The sequence below is a fragment of the Triticum dicoccoides genome, chromosome 3A (genome assembly GCF_002162155.2).
Source record: "Triticum dicoccoides isolate Atlit2015 ecotype Zavitan chromosome 3A, WEW_v2.0, whole genome shotgun sequence".
Classification (NCBI taxonomy): domain Eukaryota; kingdom Viridiplantae; phylum Streptophyta; class Magnoliopsida; order Poales; family Poaceae; genus Triticum; species Triticum dicoccoides.
Window position 1 is genome coordinate 99,056,611 of NC_041384.1, and position 1,031 is coordinate 99,057,641.

Below are 1,031 nucleotides of genomic sequence, written 5' to 3' on the forward strand. Positions count from 1 at the left end.
CTATCCCCCTTCAAATTAGCCTGCCATTGTTGGCTCCCTTCCCGCTCAAATATTTGGGAAGTGGACCAGGGCCTCTATAAATAGGACTAGCCACCCCTAGGGTAGGAGAGATCGAGAACCAGCCACCTACACAGCAAAGGCCGGCAAGTAAGAGTAAGGCAGTGAGAGAGAGAGAGAGAAAGAGAAAGGTGGCTGAACTCCTCCCAGCAGTTCATCGCCCCATCCAAGAGCAGACCCTCGCGAGGCTGTTCTTCTTTGTATTGCTCATCGTCATCAGCCCCAAGAGGCAATCCACCCACCACACACTGGAGTAGGGTATTACACCACAACGGTGGCCCGAACCAGTATAAACTTTGTGTCCCTTATGCAGTTCTTTCAGTAGTCTAGATCTTTGCGAGACGGAGAGGTAGAAGGCGTAATCTCCGCGCGCACCCCAGTGTTCGAACCTTAAGGGTCTGCCGGAACCCGAAATCCGACAGAGCTAGTCAAGTAGAGGCATACTAGTGACACTCTGCTTGTCTCTGTATTCACACATGTACTAAGTTTCCGGCTAATACAATTCTAGCATGAATAATAAACATTTATCATGATATAAGGAAATAAATAATAACTTTATTATTGTCTCTAGGGCATATTTCCTTCACAACGGGCACAAGCAGGAGGCTGCGGGGTGGCCGGTCACGACAGCAACGGCGACGGCCTACGCGGCTACGGGAGGTGCTTGATGGTCCGACGGCTACGGGGCACAAGGAGGAGAAGGGAGAGGCCAGGAGGAGGCGGGAGCTCACATCAAGCTCGATGACATGCACGAGGAGGCTGGGGAGGACGACTCGTGGTGTTGGGCGAAGTAGAGGCGGGGGAGACGGGGCGGTCCGGTGGTGAAGCGACGCCGGCAAGGTAGAGGCGGTGGGGCGGCGCCAGTGGGGTGGTGCCGCGGAGGAGGACGGAGGCGCAACGGGGTGGCGTCGGGCAGCGATGCATCAGGGTCGGGCGACGGGGCAACAGCGTCGGAGGACGTGGAGGCACGAGAG